The 25,312-nt window shown below is 42.5% G+C and overlaps 1 long non-coding RNA gene across 1 annotated transcript; it reads left to right on the top strand.

Moving 5' to 3' along the window:
* The first annotated feature begins 331 nt into the window (after nt 1-331).
* Nucleotides 332-25,283, top strand: LOC124031798. Its single transcript, XR_006838171.1, has 5 exons — nt 332-455; nt 3,966-4,153; nt 4,466-4,656; nt 14,705-14,837; nt 24,990-25,283. It is a non-coding gene; the product is annotated as an uncharacterized LOC124031798 (long non-coding RNA).
* The last annotated feature ends 29 nt before the right edge of the window (nt 25,284-25,312 follow it).

Here is a 25,312-nt window from a genome sequence, read left to right as displayed (position 1 = left end):
AAATTACTAAAACGTACAGCCTTTTACATTCAAGGACTTTTGAAAAGTAGCTATACAATTAGCTACACGCTGCGATGATACAGTATGTGAACGCCTCCATACAGCTGTTACATCTTAGCTAACCTTCTCAATTGCAGGTGGTACTCCAAAAAACAGAATATTCAGACGAGTTCTCGTCATTTTAGTTGCCAGACATATTGCATTTCCCAACGTATTTGATGTGATATTTGCAGGAACTAGTCATTTCTATGCGATGCGGCCAAATTGTAGAAGTCACTGTGTGACCAGAACAAAGATCGACATACGTGCAAGAGGCATTTCTCATTGGAAACAAAAAGGGGACTCAATATTTGTAGAATTATGTTTTTTGGAGTTCCACCTGCAACTGGACACATACGTTTATAAGAGACGTGTTTATTCCGAATTAAGAACAATGAAAGTATTGGCAAGAAAAGGTTAGTTGAAAATATTGGTTTTACAGCCGCTTTCCACTAGCTACGCTAAGGTGTAGGCCTAACTGCTGTATGAAACACCGCGTTGAGGTGCTAGTCGGAACTAGGAAACTCTGACATTTCCAATTTGCTAATTGGTTGTAGTTATACACCTGCTGCGTTCAATCAGTTAGCAATTCGGACATTTCCGAGTTTCTTAGTTCCAACCAGCACGTGAACTTGGCAGAAGCGTTCCCATTACACGGTTACAATGTGTAGCTACTATTTGGTGCCCGAGTGCCAGTCAAAGACGTGGCATGCAGCCATTGGTTGATTCATTCAACGTCTGAGCAGAGGATTTGACACTCGTCAATGGGCGGGATCGAGTAAACTGACCCGCGGGGCACTGGTCTATGGTCCGTGACTGGAATGTCTCAAATCGAACACTAATTTGCGCCACTCGGTCATGTTATCAACATGGCAGCATGGTACATCGTCCAGAAACATGCATAATCTCTTTTCCATAAAATATATGTTTAAATTGTCAAACTGTCAAACTGGTTTTCAATGGGATGGCAGATAAACCTTTTTTTTATCAATAGCAATCACTTTTGAAAGTATAAACACAGAATCTTACTCATTACTCCTCTTGCTTAATTAAGTCACTTTTGTTTTGGGGGCACCTTTGCTCATCAATGCAATCAACTTTCACCAGGTGCAAAATAGCTGGGTGCCAGGGCGAATCCCCTCAGTTTAAAATGTATCATAATGCAAATTATGATTGGTCCATCATAATGACTGTCAAAACCCAGCTCTCCGATTGGTCCTTCATAACGTTGCTCTCTGATTAGTCCCTTAATTATGATAGTGGCATGTCATAACCCTGCTCTGATTGGTGCTTCATAATGACATTGTAATAACCCTACACTCTGATTGGTTCCTTCATTATGACATCTCATAACCCTGTTCTCTGATTGATCCCTTCGTTACGACATCATCATGACCGTGGTCTCTGATTGGTCCCTTCATTACTTCATCGTCATAGCCCTGCTAGCTGATTGGTCCCTTCATAATGACATTGTCAACCCTGCTCTTTGATTCGTGCTTCGTGACATCGTCATAACCCTGCTCACTGATTAGTCCTTCATAACGCTGCTCTCTGATTGGTACTTTCATAATGACATCATCATAACCCAGCTCTCTGATTAGTCCCTTCATTACAACAGCTCATGACTCTGTTGTCTGATTGGTCCCTTCATAATAATATCTTAAAACCTGCTCTGATTGTTCCTTTAATAATGACGTCGTCATAACCCTGCTCTCTGATTGGTCCCTTCATAATTGTCAAAACCTTGCTTTCCCATTGTTCATTACAATCAACCCATACTGGGCTACAGTTCCTTGCCAAAAGTTATGTAATGAACTCGGGCATAGTGAGCAGGGAGGCTGACATCAAGGTGACATAACCTTTAACAAATTAAAAGATACAGTTGAAGTCGGAAGTTTACATACACCTTGGCCAAATACATTTAAACTCCGTTTTTCACAGTTCCTGACATTTAATCCCAATAAAAATTCTCTGTTTTAGGTCAGTTAGGATCACCACTTTATTTTAAGAGTGTGAAATGTCAGAATAATAGTAGAGAGAATGATTTGTTTCAGCTTTTATTTCTTTCATCACATTCCCAGTGTGTCATAAGTTTACATACACTTAATTAGTATTTGGTAGCATTGCCTTTACATTGTTTAACTTGTGTCAAATGTTTTGGGTAGCCTTCCACAAGCTTCCCACAATAAGTTGGGTGAATTGTGGACCATTCCTCCTGACAGAGCTGGTGTAACTATCAGGTTTTTAGGCCTCCTTGCTCACACAAGCTTTTTCAGTTCTGCCCTCAAATTTTCTATAGGATTGAGGTCAGGACTTTCCAATACCTTGACTTTGTTGTCCTTAAGCCATTTTTCAACAATTTTGGAAGTACGCTTGGGGTCATTGTCCATTTGGAAGACCCATTTGCGACCAAACTTTAACTTCCTGACTGTCTTGAGATGTTGCTTCAATATATCCACGTCATTTTCCGTCCTCATGAAGCTATCTATTTTGTGAAGTGCACCAGTCCCTCCTGCAGCAAAGCACACCCACAACATGATGCTGCCACCCCCGTGCTTCACGGTTGGGATGGTGTACTTCAGCTTGCAAACTTCTCCTCTAACCTCCAAACATAACAATGGTCATTATGGCCAAACAGTTCTATTTTTGTTTCATCAGACCAGAGGACATTTCTCCAAAAAAGTACGATCTTTGTCACCATGTGCAGTTGCAAACCGTAGGCTGGCTTTTTTATGGCAGTTTTGGCGCAGTGGCTTCTTCCTTGATGAGCGGTCTTTCAGGTTATGTCGATATAGGACTCGTTTTACTGTGGATATACATACTTTTGTACCTGTTTCCTCCAGAATCTTCACAAGGTTCTTTGCTGTTGTTCTGGATTTGATTAGCACTTTTCCCACCAAAGTATGTTCCTCTCTAGGAGATCGAACTCATCTCCTTCCTGAGCAGTATGACGGCTGCGTGGTCCCATGTTGTTTATACATGCGTACTATCGTTTGTACAGATGAACGTGGTACCTTTTGGCGTTTGGAAATTGCTCCCAAGGATGAACCAGACTTGTGGAGGTCTACAAGTTTTCTGAGGTCTTGGCTGTTTTCTTTTTCATGATGTCAAGCAAAGAGGCACTGAGTTAAGGTAGACCTTGAAATACATCCACAGGTACACCTCCAATTGACTCAATTAGCCTATCAGAAACTTCTAAAGCCATGCCATCATTTTCTGGAATTTTCCAAGCTGTTTAAAAGGCACAGTCAACTTAGTGTATGTTAACTTCTGACCCACTGTAATTGTGAATTATAAGTGAAATAATCTGTATGAAACAATTGTTGGAAAAATTACTAGTGTCATGCACAAGTAGATGTCCTAACCGACTTGCCAAAACTATAGTGTGTTAACAAGAAATGTGTGGAGTGGTTGAAAAACGAGTTAATGACTCCAACCTGTCACGGCTGTTGAAAGATGAGGACCAAGTTGCGCGTACATTTTCTCTTTTATTTGACATGACGCCAACAAAACAAACCATGAAGCTTCAGGCTATGTGCCATCAAACAAAGGTAACTTCCCACAAACACAGGTGGGGGAAAAAGGGTACCTAAGTATGGTTCCATACCCGGCCAAAACATAGAAATAGAAAATCATAGAAACACAAAACATAGAATGCCCACCCCAACTCACGCCCTGACCAAACCAAAATAGAGACATAAAAAGGACCTCTAAGGTCAGGGCGTGACACAACCTAAGTGTATGTAAACTTCCGACTTCAACTGTATGCTATTTCCAAAACTAATATTCATTGCTCAATTGTCCCCTTTATTGTTCCATTCTGAATTAGCAACCGATGCATGACGTTTGACAGGAGTCATTGGAGGCTGCAGTGGGGGAAATAGAGGGATTAGAGAGAGTAATGTATTTTGGTCACCTGTTGACAGATGAGTGGTGTCTGGTTACCCTGTTGTCATCCAGTACTGCCGTGCTATGATCACACCTCCTCCTATACCCACTGAGTACCCTGTCTTGACGTCAGGGCCGGCACTGCATCCCCTCCACACACACTCAAAGACCCTCCACATATCTGTCATTCCTGCTTGGGACAGCAGCTAAGGCAGCAAGCAATAAGGTAAAGGTTCAGCTTTACTTCCATATTCTTATATTATTAAGTATCTGCTGCTTGGCTCATTCATTAAGTATATGCTTAAAAGGAATGTACTTTAATGTACTTCCATGGAGTTGAAGGTTGGGAGTACTGATTAAATATTGACTTCCCTGGAATACTTTCAATTATATGATGTGTTTGTAACAGTATATCACAGTTGATACATCATGGAATGATTAGGGTGTCTGTTGAAACGTGCATTTTCACTAATCCGCTCAAATGTCACTAACATAGATCAGCATCACTCTGATGGGCTTTCCTGTGTTGTTTTTACAGATGTCTGGAGGAATCTTCTGCCCTTTGGAGAACCTATATGACCCAGACAGTGCCAACTGCCACCCCTTGGTATGCCACTTGTGCCATGAGCAGTACGAACACCCCTGTCTACTGGATTGTTACCACACATTTTGCGCCAGTTGTCTGCGTGGCAGGGCAGTGGAAGGCAGACTCTCCTGCCCCCTCTGTGGGTAAGTAAGAATGGGCATTCCATTGATTTACTGGATGGCATAAATCATGAAAAACAGTACCAGTCAAAAGTTTGGACAAACCTACTCATTCAAGGGTTTTTCTTTATTTGCAATATTTTCAATATTGTAGAATAATAGTGAAGACATCAACACAATGAAATAACACATATGGAATCATGTAGTAACCAAAAAGTGTAGATTTTAGATTCTTCAAAGTAGCCACCCTTTGCCTTGATGACACCCTAGGCATTTTCTCAACCAGCTTCACCTGGAATGTTTTTCCATCAGTATTGAAGGAGTTTCCACAAATGCTGAGCACTTGTTGGCTGCTTTTCCTTCACTCTGCGGTCTAACTCATCCCAAACCATCTCAATTGGGTTGAGGTCAGGTGATTGTGGAGGCCAGGTCATCTGATGCAGCACTCCATCACTCTCCTTCTTGGTCAAATAGCCCTTACACAGCCCGGAGGTGTGTTGGGTCATTGTCCTGTTGAAAAACAAATGATAGTCCCACTAAGCCAAACCAGATGTGATGGCGTATCGCTGCACAGTACTGTGGTAGCCAGGCTGGTTAAGTGTGCCTTGAATACTAAATAAATCACTGACAGTATCACCAGCAAAGCACCCTCACACAATCACTCCTTCTCCTCCATGCTTCACAGTGGAAACCACACATGGGGAGATCATCCATTCACCTACTCTGTGACTCACAAAGACACAGCGGAATCGCGTTTTAGGGAAGACCCGGATGCAGTGTCAAAATAACAAAAGTTTATTACTAGAACAGGGGCAGGCAAAACGACAGGTCAAGGGCAGGTCAGTAATCCAGATCAGAGTCAAAGGGACAGAACGGCAGGCAGTCTCAGGGTCAGGGCAGGCAGGAGTCAATAATCCAGGCCGGAGTGACAAGGTACAGAACAGCAGGCAGGCTCAGGGTCAGGGCAGGCAGGAGTCAATAATCCAGGCCGGAGTGACAAGGTACAGAACAGCAGGCAGGCTCAGGGTTAGGGCAGGCAGAATGGTCAAAACTGGGAAAAATTTGAAAACATTTTGGAACTATAGAACAAATTTGGAACTATAGAAAAAGACAGGAGCAAGGGGGAAAACGCTGGTAGGCTTGAGGGACAAAATGAACTGGCAACAGACAGAGAACACAGGTATAAATACACTGGGGATAATGGGGAAGATGGGCGACACCTGGAGCGGGGTGGAGACAAGTACAAAGACAGGTGAAATAGATCAGTGTGTGACAGGCGGTTGGAACCAAAATTTAAAAAATAGCTAATCAGACCGAAGGACAGATTTCCACTGGTTTCTTGGCCCAAGCAAGTCTCTTCTTCTTGGTGTCTTTTAGTAGTGGTTTCTTTGCAGCAATTCGACTACGAAGGCCTGATTCAAGCAGTCTCAACTGACCAATTAATGTTGATATGTGTCTGTTACTTGAACTCTGTGAAGTATTTATTTGAGGCTGGCAACTCTCATGAACTTATCCTCTGCAGCAAAGTTAACTCTGGATCTTCCTTTCCTGTAGCGGTCCTCATGAGAGCCAGTTTCATCATAGTGCTTGATGGTTTTTGCGACTGCACTTGAAGAAACCTTCAGAGTTCTTGATATTTTCTGGATTGACTGACCTTCATGTCTTAAAGTATTGATGGACTGTCGTTTCTCTTTGCTTATTTGAGCTGTTCTTGACATAATATGGAATTGGTATTTTACCAAATAGGGCTATCTTCTAGATACCACCCCTACTTTGTCACAACACAACTGATTGGCTCAAACGCATTAAGACGGAATAAAATTCCACAAAATAACTTTTAACAAGGCACACCTGTTAATTGAAACACATTCCAGGTGATTTCCTCATGAAGCTGGTTGAGCGAATGCACAAGCGTGTGCAAAGCCGTCATCAAGGCGAAGGGTGGCTACTTTGAAGAATCTCAAATATAAAATATATATTTTTGCTTACTACATTATTGCATGTGTTATTTCATAGTTTTGATGTCTTTACTATTATTCTACAATGTAGAAAATAGTAAAAAATAAAGAAAAACCCTTGAATGAGTACGTGTGTCCAGACTAGGTATTTGAAGTTCTTATGGAACAAATTAGCTTTGATTTATCATATCAATGACCAACTCAGTGGCTTTGTGGTTAACGTTTAAGCCCTAAGATTGGAAAGTTGTGGGTTTGTTCCTTAGTCGAGTCATACCAAGGACTGTCCCAATGGGACCTGATACCTCAATGCCTGTCACTCAGTATTAAGGAGATGGATTAGGGGTAAGGCCCTGGAACAGACTAGCATCCAGGGCATGTACATGTACAGTGGCTTGCGAAAGTATTCACCCCCTTGGCATTTTTCCTATTTTATTGCCTTACAACCTGGAATTAATATGGATTTTTGAGGGGTTTGTATCATTTGATTTACACAACATGCCTACCACTTTGAAGATGCAAACAAAAACAAACAAAAACTAAGACAAAGAAAATGAAAACTAGAGAGTGTGTAACTATTCACCCCTCAAAGTCAATACTTTGTAGAGCCACCTTTTGCATCACTTACAGCTGCAAGTCTCTTGGGATATGTCTCTATAAGCTTGGCACATCTTGTCATGTTTTGTCATTTATTATCTTGTCTTGTCCCTGTGCTTCCCATTCTATTCGTTTCCCTCTGCTGGTCTTATTAGGTTCTTTCCCTCTTTCTATCCCTCTCTCTCCCCCTCCCTCTCTCACTCTCTCGCTCTCTCTTCTCTCTATCGTTCCGTTCCTGCTCCCAGCTGTTCCTATTCCCCTAATCAATCATTTAGTCTTCCCACACCTGTTCCCGATCCTTTCCCCTGATTAGAGTCCCTATTTCTTCCTTTGTGTTCCGTTCCTGTCCTGTCGGTTCCTTGTCTAGAATTCACCGTGCTGTGTTTGTGTATCGCCCTGTCGTGTCGTGTTTTCCTCAGATGCTGCGTGGTGAGCAGGTGTCTGAGTCTGTCTGGTTCAAGTGCCTTCCCGAGGCAACCTGCTGTTCACCTGCTGTTCAAGATCGAGTCTCCAGTTTGTCCTCCTCATTTCGAGTGAAAGTTGTGTTTTTTGTTTGTATTTACTTTACTGGATTAAAGACTCTGTTTTCGCCAAGTCGCTTTTGGGTCCTCTTTCACCTGCATGACAGAAGGAACCGACCAAGGAATGGACCCAGCGACTTCAGACGCTCGTTACACTGCCGTCGAGATCCAAGGAGCCATGCTCGGCAGACACGAGCAGGAATTGTCTGCTGCTCGCCATGCCGTGGAGAACCTGGCCGCTCAGGTTTCCGACCTCTCTGGACAGTTCCAGAGTCTACGTCTCGTGCCACCTGTTACTTCCTGGCCTGCCGAGCCTCCAGAACCTAGGGTTAATAACCCACCTTGCTACTCCGGGCAGCCCACTGAGTGCCGCTCCTTTCTCACGCAGTGTGAGATTGTGTTCTCTCTCCAACCCAACACATACTCTAGAGAGAGAGCTCGGGTTGCTTACGTCATTTCACTCCTTACTGGCCGGGCTCGAGAATGGGGCACAGCTATCTGGGAGGCAAGGGCTGATTGCTCTAACAAGTTCCAGAACTTTAAAGAGGAGATGATTCGGGTTTTTGACCGTTCAGTTTTTGGTAGGGAGGCTTCTAGGGCCCTGGCTTCCTTATGCCAAGGTGAACGGTCCATAACGGATTATTCTATTGAGTTTCGCACTCTTGCTGCCTCTAGTGAGTGGAACGAGCCGGCGCTGCTCGCTCGTTTTCTGGAGGGACTCCACGCAGTGGTTAAGGATGAGATTCTCTCCCGGGAGGTTCCTTCAGATGTGGACTCTTTGATTGCTCTCGCCATCCGCATAGAACGACGGGTAGATCTTCGTCACCGGGCTCGTGGAAGAGAGCTCGCATCAACGGTGTTTCCCTGCTCCGCATCGCAACCATCTCCCTCCTCTGGCTCAGAGTCTGAGCCCATGCAGCTGGGAGGGATTCGCATCTCGACTAAGGAGAGGGAACGGAGGATCACCAACCGCCTGTGCCTCTATTGCGGAGTTGCTGGACATTTTGTTAATTCATGTCCAGTAAAAGCCAGAGCTCATCTGTAAGCGGAGGGCTACAGGTGAGCGCAACTACTCAAGTCTCTCCATCAAGATCCTGTACTACTTTGTCGGTCCATCTACGCTGGACCGGTTCGGGTGCTACATGTAGTGCCTTGATAGACTCTGGGGCTGAGGGTTGTTTCATGGACGAAGCATGGGTTCGGAAACATGACATTCCTTTCAGAGAGTTAGAGAAGCCTACGCCCATGTTCGCCTTAGATGGTAGTCATCTTCCCAGTATCAGATTTGAGACACTACCTTTAACCCTCACAGTATCTGGTAACCACAGTGAGACTATTTCTTTTTTGATTTTTCGTTCACCGTTTACACCGGTTGTTTTGGGTCATCCCTGGCTAGTATGTCATAATCCTTCTATTAATTGGTCTAGTAATTCTATCCTATCCTGGAACGTTTCTTGTCATGTGAAGTGTTTAATGTCTGCCATCCCTCCCGTTTCTTCTGTCCCTACTTCTCAGGAGGAACCTGGCGATTTGACAGGAGTGCCGGAGGAATATCATGATCTGCGCACGGTCTTCAGTCGGTCCCGAGCCAACTCCCTTCCTCCTCACCGGTCGTATGATTGTAGTATTGATCTCCTTCCGGGGACCACTCCTCCTCGGGGTAGACTATACTCTCTGTCGGCTCCCGAACGTAAGGCTCTCGAGGATTATTTGTCTGTGTCTCTTGACGCCGGTACCATAGTGCCTTCTTCCTCTCCGGCCGGGGCGGGGTTCTTTTTGTTAAGAAGAAGGACGGTACTCTGCGCCCCTGCGTGGATTATCGAGGGCTGAATGACATAACGGTTAAGAATCGTTATCCGCTTCCCCTTATGTCATCAGCCTTCGAGATTCTGCAGGGAGCCAGGTGCTTTACTAAGTTGGACCTTCGTAACGCTTACCATCTCGTGCGCATCAGAGAGGGGGACGAGTGGAAAACGGCGTTTAACACTCCGTTAGGGCATTTTGAGTACCGGGTTCTGCCGTTTGGTCTCGCCAATGCGCCAGCTGTTTTTCAGGCATTAGTTAATGATGTTCTGAGAGACATGCTGAACATCTTTGTTTTTGTCTATCTTGACGATATCCTGATTTTTTCTCCGTCACTCGAGATTCATGTTCAGCACGTTCGACGTGTTCTACAGCGCCTTTTAGAGAATTGTCTCTACGTAAAGTCTGAGAAGTGCTCTTTTCATGTCTCCTCCGTTACTTTTCTCGGTTCCGTTATTTCCGCTGAAGGCATTCAGATGGATTCCGCTAAGGTCCAAGCTGTCAGTGATTGGCCCGTTCCAAGGTCACGTGTCGAGTTGCAGCGCTTTTTAGGTTTCGCTAATTTCTATCGGCGTTTCATTCGTAATTTTGGTCAAGTTGCTGCCCCTCTCACAGCTCTTACTTCTGTCAAGACGTGTTTTAAGTGGTCCGGTTCCGCCCAGGGAGCTTTTGATCTTCTAAAAGAACGTTTTACGTCCGCTCCTATCCTCGTTACTCCTGACGTCACTAGACAATTCATTGTCGAGGTTGACGCTTCAGAGGTAGGCGTGGGAGCCATTCTATCCCAGCGCTTCCAGTCTGACGATAAGGTTCATCCTTGCGCTTATTTTTCTCATCGCCTGTCGCCATCTGAGCGCAACTATGATGTGGGTAACCGTGAACTGCTCGCCATCCGCTTAGCCCTAGGCGAATGGCGACAGTGGTTGGAGGGGGCGACCGTTCCTTTTGTCGTTTGGACAGACCATAAGAACCTTGAGTACATCCGTTCTGCCAAACGACTTAATGCCCGTCAAGCTCGTTGGGCGTTGTTTTTCGCTCGTTTCGAGTTTGTGATTTCTTACCGTCCGGGTAGCAAGAACACCAAGCCTGATGCCTTATCCCGTCTGTTTAGTTCTTCTGTGGCTTCTACTGATCCCGAGGGATTCTTCCTTATGGGCGTGTTGTCGGGTTAACAGTCTGGGGAATTGAAAGACAGGTTAAGCAAGCACTCACGCACACTGCGTCGCCGCGCGCTTGTCCTAGTAACCTCCTTTTCGTTCCTGTTTCCACTCGTCTGGCTGTTCTTCAGTGGGCTCACTCTGCCAAGTTAGCTGGTCATCCCGGTGTTCGAGGCACTCTTGCGTCTATTCGCCAGCGCTTTTGGTGGCCGACTCAGGAGCGTGACACGCGCCGTTTCGTGGCTGCTTGTTCGGACTGCGCGCAGACTAAGTCGGGTAACTCTCCTCCTGCCGGTCGTCTCAGACCGCTCCCCATTCCTTCTCGACCATGGTCTCACATCGCCCTAGACTTCATTACCGGTCTGCCTTTGTCTGCAGGGAAGACTGTGATTCTTACGGTTGTCGATAGGTTCTCTAAGGCGGCACATTTCATTCCCCTCGCTAAACTTCCTTCCGCTAAGGAGACGGCACAAATCATTATCGAGAATGTATTCAGAATTCATGGCCTCCCGTTAGACGCCGTTTCAGACAGAGGCCCGCAATTCACGTCACAGTTTTGGAGGGAGTTCTGTCGTTTGATTGGTGCGTCCGTCAGTCTCTCTTCCGGGTTTCATCCCCAGTCTAACGGTCAAGCAGAGAGGGCCAATCAGACGATTGGTCGCATACTACGCAGCCTTTCTTTCAGAAACCCTGCGTCTTGGGCAGAACAGCTCCCCTGGGCAGAATACGCTCACAATTCGCTTCCTTCGTCTGCTACCGGGTTATCTCCGTTTCAGAGTAGTCTGGGTTACCAGCCTCCTCTGTTCTCATCCCAGCTTGCCGAGTCCAGCGTTCCCTCCGCTCAAGCGTTTGTCCAACGTTGTGAGCGCACCTGGAGGAGGGTGAGGTCTGCACTTTGCCGTTACAGGGCACAGACTGTGAGAGCCGCCAATAAACGCAGGATTAAGAGTCCAAGGTATTGTTGCGGCCAGAGAGTGTGGCTTTCCACTCGCAACCTTCCTCTTACGACAGCTTCTCGTAAGTTGACTCCGCGGTTCATTGGTCCGTTCCGTGTCTCCCAGGTCGTCAATCCTGTCGCTGTGCGACTGCTTCTTCCGCGACATCTTCGTCGCGTCCATCCTGTCTTCCATGTCTCCTGTGTCAAGCCCTTTCTTCGCACCCCCGTTCGTCTTCCCTCCCCCTCCCGTCCTTGTCGAGAGCGCACCTATTTACAAGGTACATAAGATCATGGACATGCGTTCTCGGGGACGGGGTCACCAATACTTAGTGGATTGGGAGGGTTACGGTCCTGAGGAGAGGAGTTGGGTTCCGTCTCGGGACGTGCTGGACCGTTCACTCATTGATGATTTCCTCCGTTGCCGCCAGGATTCCTCCTCGAGTGCGCCAGGAGGCGCTCGGTGAGTGGGGGGTACTGTCATGTTTTGTCATTTATTATCTTGTCTTGTCCCTGTGCTTCCCATTCTATTCGTTTCCCTCTGCTGGTCTTATTAGGTTCTTTCCCTCTTTCTATCCCTCTCTCTCCCCCTCCCTCTCTCACTCTCTCGCTCTCTCTTCTCTCTATCGTTCCGTTCCTGCTCCCAGCTGTTCCTATTCCCCTAATCAATCATTTAGTCTTCCCACACCTGTTCCCGATCCTTTCCCCTGATTAGAGTCCCTATTTCTTCCTTTGTGTTCCGTTCCTGTCCTGTCGGTTCCTTGTCTAGAATTCACCGTGCTGTGTTTGTGTATCGCCCTGTCGTGTCGTGTTTTCCTCAGATGCTGCGTGGTGAGCAGGTGTCTGAGTCTGTCTGGTTCAAGTGCCTTCCCGAGGCAACCTGCTGTTCACCTGCTGTTCAAGATCGAGTCTCCAGTTTGTCCTCGTCATTTCGAGTGAAAGTTGTGTTTTTTGTTTGTATTTACTTTACTGGATTAAGGACTCTGTTTTCGCCAAGTCGCTTTTGGGTCCTCTTTCACCTGCATGACACATCTAGCCACTGGAATGTTTGCCCATTCTTCAAGGCAAAACCTCTCCAGCCCCTTCAGGCTGGATGGGTTCCACTGGTGTACAGCAATCTTTAAGTCATACCACAGATTCTCAGGTCTGGGCTTTCACTAGGCCGTTCCAAGACATTTAAATTTTTCCCCTTAAACCACTCGAGTGTTGCTTTAGCAGTATGCTTAGGGTCATTGTCCTGCTGAAGGTGAACCTCCATCCAAGTCTCAAATCTCTGGAAGACAAACAGGTTTCCCTCAAGAATTTCCCTGTCCCTGCCGATGAAAAACATCATGACTGTAAGTCCCTTTGGATAAAAGCATGATGATGCCACCATCATGCTTCCCTGTGGGGATGGTGTTCTCGGGGAGATGAGAGGTGTTGGGTTTGCACCGGACATAGCATTTTCCTTGATGGCTAAAAAGCTCAATTTTAGACTCATCTGACCAGAGTACCTTCTTCCATATGTTTGCGGAGTCTCCCACATGCCTTTTGGCGAGCACCAAATGTGTTTGCTTATTTTTTTCTTTAAGAAATGGCTTTTTTTCTGGCCACTCTTCTGTAAAGCCCAGCTCTGTGGAGTGTACGGCTTAAAGTGGTCCTATGGACAGATACTCCAATCTCCACTGTGGAGCTTTGCAGCTCCTTCAAGGTTATCTTTGGTCTCTTTGTTGCCTCTCTGATTAATGCCCTCCCTGCCTGGTCCGTGAGTTTTGGTGGGCGGCCCTCTCTTGGCAGGTTTGTTGTGGTGCCATATTCATTCCATTTTTTAATAATGAATTAATGATGCTCTGTGGGATGTTCAAAGTTTCTGATATTTTTTTATAACCCAACCCTGATCTGTACTCCTGAATACTTCTGCAAGGCACTGTACGGTTGTTTAAGCTGCCTCATGCTACAGAAACAGGAGATAGGCTCCTGCCCCTATGGGCAGTTCTGGCTCGGACAAGGCAAACTTGTTGTAGGCTTACTTTATCATATCAATAGTTTTTGTAGTGAAATGTCCCATGAACTCTTCAACTCCATTTTCTACATCATGCCTCATGTCATTGGAAGGGCTGAAGTATTTATCATTGACGCGTGTACACTAAAAGATACCTAGAACAACATAGCCTCTCCAGTTAGTAGTGCCAGGATGAAAGTCTTATGGGATTATATGGGGGAAATAGACAGCTGCAGTATAAATCATGCCTTTGTTTCATCCTGCCTGGCATTGAGAACAGCTTGGTCCTAGATAGCTGGCAACTCTCAGTAAGAAGATAAAGAGAATTTGGACACCTTGACATTTGAATGATTGATCCCTCTGTGCTCAGATTACGTTAATTGCTGTGCCCTCCAGGACTGGATTATGTAACAGTGTTGTCATTATGCAGTACTGTGGATATGGATATGGTAATGTAAGTACAAACTAGTTTAGATGAGATTGTGGTGGTATTTCCAGGACGCCTATGAGTTTATTTTTGCCTGAGTCACATGAAGCTCAACGAGTACATGCTCTGTAATAAAGGATACATGCTTTGCTTTCTATGACAGCCTGTACATTTGAGATTAAGTATTCATTGGAGGTCTTCTTATGTAAGGGTGAGAGGCTACAATGGACCTTACTAAGTGTAGGACACGCCTAGTCAATAATCTAGCCCCCCCTTTAAACAAAGGAAATTTGCTTTAAGCAAACTGTTTGTTTGTGACATTCATTAAATGAATGACATGGGAAATCACACTGTTATAAAGCAATAGTGTAGTTGTTGCTATTCTTGTCATTGACATTACCTTGTGTAATCAGAATTCAGAGCGATGCTATTTGTGGCTGTGTTGCCGTGAAGACTAGGTGAATACTTGGTAATGGGAGAGGCAATAGCCTACATGAGGACAATCGTTCAACAGCCGTAGCATAAGATATCCAACCCACACAGAACAAAGGGTAAAACTGCAAACACAATCACTTTGAAATATATTCGTTTGTTTCCATTTACTTTTCAGGGATCTCTTCACTTTAAGATTGTTAGTAGCTAAATGTGTTGGATCCTATTTGTAAGTTTTATGTAACCACTCTTGGTTTTGGTACAGACAACAGTCCATTGTCAAAGGCCTAAGTGCCTTACCCCAGGAGGACCGCCTGCTCAAATTCCTGGTGGATAACTCTACTGACTGTGAGGAGACTGTTCAGTGTTCCAACTGTGATCTGGAGTGCAAGAAGCAGGTATTAAGGTTTTATTAACTCTGAATTATTTATTTGAACCTTAGCCATGTATGCATAAATTCTCCTAACAAACACAGGTTTGGATGATCACATAATTGGCGTATATATATTAGTCTTACAGTATTTCCACGTGGGCAAGGATATTGGAAATGTAATCAAAGCCTACTGGATGATAACTTGTTTTTAACTAGGACAGAAGAATCTATAACTGACTTTTTCCTGACATAACATAGGTACAGCAGATCCCCTTAGTGTATGGGACACTTTTAAATGTGCCTTTAGAGACTATGCAATTCAGTACTCATCTCATAAAATAAAAGCAATTTAGGTCAAAAGAGACCATATTAATAACAAAGGAAATTGAAAGAGTAAGAGTACAGTTAGATAGCAATAAAAACTGCACCATAGAGGCACAGAATAAGTGAGAGGAAAAACTAAAAGAAATGGAGGAACTTATTCAAGAAAGATCCAGTGTATATGGGGAAAAATGCACCAAATTCTTTTTCAATCATCAACATGGAAATACTACCCCAAAAAATGTATTGAAACTGGTTACTAATGATGGAGTCACGCATGATTCACCGAACAATATTATGAAAGAGGAAGTAAAGTACATTAATAATATTCCTCCATCTCCACTAACCAAAACTAATTGTAATTAGTTTTGTAACTAATTTTTCCTATTAATAATGTAGAATTAACATCTGTACAGAAGGACTCATGTGAAGGGCAAATTACAGAGGAGGAACTTCTTGATGCAATTAAAGCCTTTAAATCCAGGAAACTCTAGGACTGGATGGCATACCAGAGGAAGTATAACACACTTTTAAAAATATATTCAGAGGAGCACTATTAGCATGTTTTAACCACTCCTATATAAATGGTAGATTAACGGACACGCAACAAGAAGGTCTGATTTCATTAATACTGAAACAGGATCCAGGTGGTATATATATAGATCCAGTCCATTTAAGAAATTGGAGGCCTCTTACACTTCAGTGTTGTGATAAAAAAATCCTAGCAAAATGTTTTGCGCATACAGTTAAAAAGGTGTTGTCAGATATTATTCATCCTAATCAGACAGGTTTTTTTTTCATGGATGATACATTGGAGATAATATAAGACAAGTACTGGAAACAATAGAATACTATGAAATATTTGGGAAACCAAGCCTGGTTTTCATAGCTGATTTTGAAAAGTCTTTTGATAAAGTACGACTGGTGTTTATATATAAATGCCTGGAATATTTCAATTTTGGAGAATCTCTTATAAAATGGGATAAAGTTATGTATAGTAACCCTAGGTGTAAAATAGTAAATAATGGCTACATCTCAGAAAGTTTTAAACTGTCAAGAGGAGTAAAACAAGGTTATCCACTATCGGCATATCTATTTATTATTGACATCGAAATGTTAGCTGTTAAAATTAGATCCAGCAATTATATTAATGGATTAGAAATACGTGGCTTAAAAAAAAAAGGTGTCATTGTACGCTGATGATTCATGTTTTCTTTTAAAACCACAATTAGAACCCTTCCACAGCCTCATAGAGGGTCTAGATACTTTTTCAAAAAATTATCTGGTTTAAAACCAAATGATGATAAGTGTACTATATTATGTATTGGGTCATTTGCCTTAACGTGCAGTTTACCAATAAAATGGTCTGACAGGGATGTGGACATACTCGAGATACATATCCCGAAAGAAAGAAATGATCTCTCTCCAATACATTTTAATAGAAAGTTAGCAAAAATAGATAAGATCTTGCTACCATGGTCTATTTGTGCAAAAGTCACCCTGATTAACTCTTTAGTCATATCACTGTTTACCTATTTGCTTATGGTTTTTGCCTACACCTAGTGACCTTCTTTTTAAATTATATGAACAAAAAATATTCCATTTTACTTGGAATGGCAAGCCAGACAAAACTAAAAGGGCCTATTTATATAAAGAATATGATTTTGGAGGGCAGAAATGATTAAATATTAAAGCATTAAACCTCTCACTAAAGGCATCAGTCATACAAAAGATATACTTAAATCTTAAATGGTTCTCTCGTAAATTAGTAAGAATGTCTCACCCCATGTTCAAGAATGTCCTTTTTCCCTTTATTCAGATTACAAATGCTCACTTTCGGTTATTTGAAAACTAAATAATCTCCAAAATATGGTTATTTTGTAAACAAGTCATAGAAAGTTGGTTGCAATTTCAGTTTAATCCACCTGAAAAGATCAAACAAATAATACAACAAATATTGTGGTTAAACTCAAATACACTAATTGATCATTTAAAAAAACATTTTTCGAGATTCTTTTTTTTTAAAGGTATAATCTTTGTAAATTAGATCATAAATAGGACTAGTGGAGTTGTGTCACACATGCAGCTAACACAGACATATTGAAATGTCTGCTCTACCCAAAATTACAACCAACTAATTGCAGCATTACCACAGAAATGGAAGAGGCAAGTAGAAAGGGGAAAAAGTAAATACATATCAATTGAATTTAAGGACCAAACAATTGACAACTCTGCCATATAAGTTGCAAAATAGTTGGGAAGACATTTTTGATGTACCGATTCCATGGCACATTGACACGCAAAACATGAATTGACACGCAAAACGACGCCAGATTCAAAACTTAGAATTTGTCAATTTAAGTTATTATACAAAATTCTTACAACCAATTGAATGTTTTATATTTATGGGAGATACAATCTTCCCAGCTCTGCAGATTTTGCTTTGACGAGGCAGAGTCATTAGATAATTTATTTTGGTACTGTCCATATGTACCTTGTATTTCGTCACAGGTCAAGGAAGGGCTGAAGAATTGCAACATTTACCCAGAACTAACACTGCAGACAGCAATACTGGGTGATTGGAAAAGTCATAGTCAATCGATCAATAATATATTCATTATTTTTGCAAAAAATGTTATCATTATTTTACAATCTGTAGAAGCTATGAGAATAGAAAGGTTCAGAAGTGTAGTGAAGCATCACAGCACAGTTGAAAATATATGGCAAATAGAAATTCTAAATGGATGGGGTTAAGAGATAGATTGGAGGGGTTGAATGGAGCTAAACGGTGGGACTAATAACAACAAGATAACCAATTTAAAACATACGGGGTCTGTAAAATGTATATAGGTTCAGAAATTTTGTGAAATACCACATTTACAAATAGAAATCAAACTGGATCGACATCAGAAATAGAAGAAGGCCAGGACTAAAAACAAACAAAATATAACTATTGTAAAATAGATTGTGTCTGTAAAATGTGTATAGTATGTATAAACTGAATGTAGAAGCCTAAGTGTTATTGTTTATTAGTTTACTCCAATTGGGGGAGGGGTGGTAGGGTTTGAAGAGAATAATAAAGATATATTCTAAAAAAAAGTGTGTATGTGTGTATATATGTATGTGTATATGTAATATACAGTGGGGCAAAAAAGTATTTAGTCAGCCACCAATTGTGCAAAGTTCTCCCACTTAAAAAGACGAGAGAGGCCTGTAATTTTCATCATAGGTACACTTCAACTATGACAGATAAAATGAGAAAAAAAATCCAGAAAATCACATTGTAGGATTTTTATGAATTGATTTGCAAATTATGGTGGAAAATAAGTATTTGGTCAATAACAAAAGTTTATGTCAATACTTTGTTATATACCCTTTGTTGGCAATGACAGAGGTCAAACGTTTTCTGTAAGTCTTCACAAGGTTTTCACACACTGTTGCTGGTATTTTGGCCCATTCCTCCATGCAGATCTCCTCTAGAGCAGTGATGTTTTGGGGCTGTTGCTAGGCAACACGGACTTTCAACTCCCTCCAAAGATTTTCTATGGGGTTAAGATCTGGAGACTGGCTAGGCCACTCCAGGACCTTGAAATGCTTCTTACGAAGCCACTCCTTCGTTGCCCGGGCGGTGTGTTTGGGATCATTGTCATGCTGAAAGACCCAGCCACGTTTCATCTTCAATGCCCTTGCTGATGGAAGGAGGTTTTCACTCAAAATTTCACGATATATGGCCCCATTCGTTTTTTTCCTTTACACGGATCAGTCATCCTGGTCCCTTTGCAGAAAAACAGCCCCAAAGCATGATGTTTCCACCCCCATGCTTCACAGTAGGTATGGTGTTCTTTGGATGCAACTCAGCATTCTTTGTCCTCCAAACACGACGAGTTGATTTTTTTCCAAAGTTATATTTTGGTTTCATCTGACCATATGACATTCTCCCAATCTTCTTCTGGATCATCCAAATGCTCTCTAGCAAACTTCAGACGGACCTGGACATGCACTGGCTTAAGCAGGGGGACACGTCTGGCACTGCAGGATTTGAGTCCCTGGCGGCATAGTGTGTTACTGATGGTAGGCTTTGTTACTTTGGTCCCAGCTCTCTGCAGGTCATTCACTAGCTCCCCCCGTGTGGTTCTGGGATTTTTGCTCACCGTTCTTGTGATCATTTGACCCCACGGGGTGAGATCTTGCGTGGAGCCCCAGATCGAGGGAGATTATCAGTGGTCTTGTATGTCTTCCATTTCCTAATAATTGCTCCCACAGTTGATTTCTTCAAACCAAGCTGCTTACATATTGCAGATTCAGTCTTCCCAGCCTGGTGCAGGTCTACAATTTTGTTTCTGGTGTCCTTTGACAGCTCTTTGGTCTTGGCCATAGTGGAGTTTGGAGAGTGACTGTTTGAGGTTGTGGTCTTTTATACTGATAACAAGTTCAAACAGGTGCCATTAATACAGGTAACGAATGGAGGACAGAGGATCCTCTGAAAGAAGAAGTTGCAGGGGGGACAAAATGGTGCCGTAGAGAGAACAGTGTTTCAGCGAGCTCTCGTGGCATTCGTAAATTTATATTCTTACATTAATCTCCTAGCTTGAAAAAGTGATAGAATTGGCTAAATAAGTTACCATATAATGAGTCTTGACGACTATTTCGCAAAAATCTCCAACATGCCCAATACAACTACTAAGAAGTCGACTAAAACCACCACCCCTGTGGATGTGCATGAGGAGCTAGCTAATGTTAGCGAAGCTAACACCATTGCGGATCCAGGCACAATGGACCTGATGATTCAAAAGATGACTGATAACATTACTAAAGTGATCGATGCTAAGATAAGAACGGTCTTGGAAGCAATAGCAGGCCATTCAGCTGAAATACAGAGGGTTGTGAAACGTGTTGTTGAGGCGGAAGGAAGAATTGCTGCAGTGGAAACTTCAACTACATCTATGGACGCTAAGATAAAAGCACTTGAGAAACAGGTGCGCGAAATGGCGGAGCACATTGACGAATTGGATAATCGAGGACGCAGATGCAATATTCGTGTTGTGGGACTCCCGGAAAATTCTGAAGGGACACGTTCATTAAAATTAAAGGAATGGATCCCTGGCTACCTACAAATGGACACTAAGGCTGGTCATGTGAAGCTGGACAGAGCCCATCGCTCTCAAGCACCGATACCCGGTCCCAATCAGCGGCAACGGCCGGCCGGTGGTTATAAAGCTCCACAACTTCACCGACAAGCAGCGCGTCATGGATGCGGCTAGAAACATTGGCTCTGATGGTAGTCAACATAAAGGTCCAAAGGTCTCATTCTTCAATGATTATTCCACAGCGGTTGTACGAAGACGCAAAGCGTTTGATGAAGCATAGGCTCGACTCAGGAGAATGAAGATGGACAACGCACTGATGTACCCGGCCACATTGAAGATTATGGTCAACGGATCACCTAAAAAGCTCTACACACCTGAAGAGGCTGCTGCGTTTATTGACTCTCTCGGGTAAATAACTTTAAGCTGCACCTCCACAACATTGAATAACTTTGTTTATTTTTGGTTGAATCTGATCATGAAACAGTGGTGTGAGTCCTCACGTACTCCGGCTCAGTAATATTCGTATCTTTATTATTTTTCTTACTAAAGTAATAGCCGCTATAGCTCAGGCTGAGATATGTGTGAATCCATATTGGTGCCCAGGCTTGGTTTTAGTTGGAAGAGCCTCAATCTTCTTCTATTGATTTCCTTTTCCATACATATAAAGGATGAGGCTATTGAGCGGCAAAGCGGACTTAAGAGTCTACATTGGAGAGTTGAAATCCCCTGCATGTTAGCTAGTGGGAAAACCCCCTTTTGGATCTAGTTTGGGTTTAGTATAGTTCGAGTTCAGGGTTCATATCGTTTGTTTATGCTCAGTGAGATAGAGGAGAGTTCAACACATGGAAAAAGGTACCACCCCACTTTTACAGTAGGATCCAGTCTGGATATTGAATGGTCAAGATACAATGGCAGGTAACAGACTGTATGTACATGGAACATTAGAGGGAGCCATAACCCCATTAAAAGGAAGAAGGTACTGTCTTTTTCGGAAAAATAAAATATTGATATTGCCCTGTTGCAAGAAACTCATTTGGATGATAAGGAGCACTTGAAATTACAACAAGGAGGGTTTGGTCAAGTGTTTTTCTCATCATTTACATCCAGAGAAGTAGAGGTGTAGCAATTCTGGTGAAAAAGAACTTACCACTTAATAGTGTGAAAGATACATTTGGTCGCTTTGTTATAATTAATGGTACTTTACAAGGGCAGAACATTTCCATAATGAATATTTACTTCCCCCCTGCTCACCCCCCTGATTTTCTCACTAAGGTATTTCTAGACTTTTCAGAATTAAACTCGGACACTGTAGTGGTTGGAGGAGATTTTAACTGCTTGTTGAATCCCCTTATTGATAAGTTTCCCAGTGGTATAGCTTCACTCTCTCCTCAAGCTAAGTCACTTAAAGCTATTTGTGATGATCTGGGGTATGCGGATGTCTGTAGAGCTTTTCATCCCTCCAACAGAGAGTTCACTTTTTTCTCTGCACTTCATGGATGTCAGACTATAATAGATAATTGTTTTATGCCCAGGACGTCTTTGCAGTCTGTTTTATCCGCCAGGATAGGAAGCATAGTCATATCAGATCGTGCTGAGGTGATCCTGGACATAAAACTCAACGGGGCATTCAATCGGTCAAGACATTGGAGGTTGAACACAACCATTCTTAAAGACCATACATTCACATCATATTTTATTACAGAGTTTAGCATTTTTTTTCTATTAACAGATAACCCCTCGCTCCTTTGGGAGACCTGTAAAGCGTATGCCAGGGGTCTGATTATGTCATACACAGCTACTAAAAGACGGGAAAAAGGCGGGAAAAGCAAAAAATGTTAGAGGGTGAATTAGGAACTAAAGAGAAGGACTACATTAAAACGCCCACTCCTGCCTTATTAAAGGAAATATCAGTCATTCGATCAACATTAGACTCTCTCCTAACACAGGACGCTGAAAAGACAATTGGATTTGTCAGGCAAAAGCTATATGAACATGGCGATAAGCCAGGAAAGTACTTGGCATACCTAGCTAAAAAGAGGGCTGACTCTCAGTCAATTGCTACTATTACTGATTCTGATGGTAATCATTTATATGAAAATAAATTGATAAGTGACTCATTTAAGAAATTTTATACAAACCTTTATGCCTCAGAACTGCCAAAGGATGCACCTAAATTCATGGAGAACTTATTTTGTAAGATTGAGCTCCCTACTATCTCCGAAGAGCAGAGGTCCCTCCTTAATGCCCCTATTACCAAGGAAGAGATAATGTTCGCAATTAAGAATCTGCAAAATGGTAAGGCCCCAGGACCAGACGGGTTTTGTAGTGAGTTCTATAAATAGTTCCATGGCCTGATCCTTGAGCAATTGCATGATATGTTTAACCACTCATTTTCAAATGACCAACTCCCTCAAACGCTGAGAGAAGCCAACATTTCACTTATTCTCAAAAAGGGAAAATGTCCAGAGTCTTGTTCCTCCTACAGACCAATTTCCCTTCTGAATGTGGATAGAAAATTGCTTTCTAAAATTCTAGCCACAAGATTAGAGGACTCACAACCACTAATTGTGAAAGGAGACCAAACTGGCTTCATTAGGGGCCGTAAGTCATGCAACAATGTCAGGCGGCTTCTTAATGTAATTCAAGCCTACCAACAAAGTGCTGTGGATGGTCTTGTGCTCTCTCTAGATGCTGAGAAAGCATTTGATTGTGTGGAGTGGTCTTACCTATTATTTGCTCTAAATAAATTTGGTCTGGGGGACAACTTTATAAAATGGGTGAAAGTTTTGTATGATGATCCTCAGGCTGCTGTCGTTACTAATGGGCTAAGGACAAATAGCTTCTCTATACACAGAGGTACCAGACAGGGCTGTCCTTTATCCCCCCTCCTCTTTGCACTCGTTATGGAACCACTGGCCGAGGCCATCAGGGTAACGCCTGCTATACAGGGACTGCTCATTGGTGATGTTCACCATAAAATAAGCTTGTATGCTGATGATGTCCTGATATTCATCTCTAGTCCCGAGACTTCAATTACATCTCTTATTAATATTATTGAATTATTCAGCGAATTCTCAGGCTACAAGATTAACCTTACTAAGTCAGAGGCTATGCCATTTGGTAGCCTACACTCTGTACCTAATACTTCTCCCCCTTCCCTTTTAAATGGTCTCCCTCAGGTTTCATGTATCTGGGTATATTTGTAACTCCTAAATTCCAGCTAATGTACAAAGTCAATTTTGTTCCCTTGTTTGATACAATAAGACAGGATCTGGAGCGCTGGAACTCTCTCCCGATTTCTTGTTTGGGTAGAGTATCCCTCTTGAAAATGAATATTTTACCTAGACTACTTTACCCAATCCAAATGATCCCAGTATTACTCTCCAATAAGGTAATAAAGGATGTAAATGGATGGCTAAGTTCCTTTATATGGAGTAAACGCAAGCCAAGACTTAAGATGGCAATATTGCAGCTGCCAAGTTCTATGGGCGGCTTGGACCTGCCCAATATCAGGTTCTATCAATGGTGTGCCCACCTTTGTTATATTTCTGACTGGATCACAAATGATGACTCCTCTATTTGGTTAGACATTGAGACTTCTCTTTCAAAATACCCCTTACAGGATCTTTTATTTTTCAAGTTTCAAGTCTGTAGAAGATCACTGCAATAATCCCGTTACACTTAACACACTCAAAGTATGGAGGTCAGTTCAACGCTTCCTGGGAAGGTCCAAACTAACCTCTGCTCTTACCCCAATTCTTAACAACCCAGATTTCAGTCCAGGATTGCTGGATGCTGGCTTTAACTTATGGCATACGCAGGCTAAATGACTTATTTGCTGATAAGATTTTGTTGTCATTTGAGCAGATGGTCGAGAAATATCGACTCTCAAAGCAGGACTTTTTCCGCTTCCTACAAGTAAGACATTATATTCTGAAGAGCACCACCTTAATTGGTAACCCTGATGTGTCTGTCATTGAAAGAATGCTTTTTTTCCCACAAAGGAAAATGTCTGTAAGTCTGTTTTATGATACTTTAATTAAGGTCCTTTTCTGCTGTCAACACACAGAGGGTGAAACAAGTGTGGGAGAAAGAATTGTCTGTTACTATTGACGAAGAGATGTGGGAGGACATTTGGAGATATGCAAAAACAATATCTACATGTAATCGTACTAGAGCAATCCAATTAAGAATAATACACAGATTGCATATATCCCCAAATCGCAGACATGCTTTTAGCCCCACTTCCTCTTCCCCTCAGTGTCTTAAATGCAAAACTGATACAGGCACCCTAACACATTGTTTATGGTCATGTACCAAAATGGTGTTCTGCAAGAAATTGAAAAGATCCTAGGGGTTGATCTAGAATTGGACCCAGTTTCTTTACTGTTAGGTCTCCCTAGTAGGCATGTTACTTCTGTGGGTAAAAGGAGGCTTTACAACATCCTTGCCTTCGCAGCGAGGAAAAACATCCTTTTACAGTGGATTAGTGATAAGGTTCCTTCTATTAAAGATTGGCATAAGATACTATTTGAATGGGTGCCTCTGGAATATCTGACTTGTACATTGCATTCTAAAACAGACCAGTTCTACAAAGTATGGGAACCTTATCTAAATTACCTAGAACCTGAGGTATCAGCTATTATGCTGCAAGGATTCTCTTAGAATGGCGGGGATCTATGTATTTCAGAACTACACTGTACGTTCCATGTGTGGAACTTAACCTCCTGGTTTAAACTGAGCTTTTTTGTTTAATTTCTGTTTGTAAGTTTGTTTAAAAGGTATGAATTGAGAGACGCAATGATGGTGATGGAGTGAGAGAAGCACCGAGCGGGAAGAGGAAAATGGTGTACGTATGTATGGGTGTGTATGTGTGTGTGTGCGTGCGCGTATGTATGCGTATGTGTGTGTATATGCATGGGTATATGTATGTGTGTGTATGTGTGTGTATGTATGTATGTGTATATATGCGCGTAGATATGTGAAAGTGGGTGCTGTTTTTCTTGTTTTTGTTCTGTGTGCTTTGTCTCTGTTGTATCTCTTAATATGGGTGAAAATTGTGAAATTCCAATAAAAATACTGTTACAAAAAA

The sequence above is a fragment of the Oncorhynchus gorbuscha genome, linkage group LG03, assembly GCF_021184085.1.
Source record: "Oncorhynchus gorbuscha isolate QuinsamMale2020 ecotype Even-year linkage group LG03, OgorEven_v1.0, whole genome shotgun sequence".
NCBI classification, from domain to species: Eukaryota; Metazoa; Chordata; class Actinopteri; order Salmoniformes; family Salmonidae; genus Oncorhynchus; species Oncorhynchus gorbuscha.
The sequence above is the reverse complement of the archived record's forward strand: the minus strand, read 5'-3'. Positions and strand labels throughout refer to the sequence as shown.